The sequence below is a fragment of the Populus euphratica genome, unplaced genomic scaffold (genome assembly GCF_000495115.2).
Source record: "Populus euphratica unplaced genomic scaffold, PopEup_1.0 scaffold2037.1, whole genome shotgun sequence".
NCBI lineage: Eukaryota > Viridiplantae > Streptophyta > Magnoliopsida > Malpighiales > Salicaceae > Populus > Populus euphratica.
This window is the reverse complement of record NW_011501953.1, coordinates 8,790-9,361: the sequence shown is the minus strand read 5'-3', so window position 1 is coordinate 9,361 and position 572 is coordinate 8,790.

The following is a 572-nucleotide window of genomic DNA, read 5'->3' as shown; positions in this document are numbered from 1 at the left end:
TTAAAGTGAATTAATTCACTTGAACAGTGCAAACTTAAAAGCAAAAAAAAAAATGCATGCTGCAGGATGAAAGAAAAAGAAACAGACCTTGGAATGGAAAACCGAATGCCTAGTATAAACAACAATATAAAGGAGGCTGGTGAATACTGTTCAAGTGAATTAATTCACTTGAACAGTGCAAACTTAAAAGTAAAGAAAATGCATGCTGCAGGATGAAAGAAAAGGAAACAGACCTGGGAATGGAAAACCGAATGCCTAGGAATGGAAAACCGAATGCTTGGGAACGAAACTCAAGAAACTGCAGCGACGTTGTTCGTCTGAGAACGGAATTGAAAAAGTTGTGCCTCCTTTCCTTTCTCCTCTCTGTTTTTTTTTACCAACTCCTTGCCCCTCGTTTTTTCTTTCTTTTCTCTCCGTTTTCTTCTCTTATTTTTCTGCTTTCCTTTGCTAATCGTTTTTTTTCTCTCTTCTCCTCTCTTTTTCCACTCTTTTCGTCCCCTTTCTGCTCTCTTTTTCTCCTTTTTTTTTTTTGCCCTAGGTCATTAGAGGGGCTTATATATAGTCTAACATAT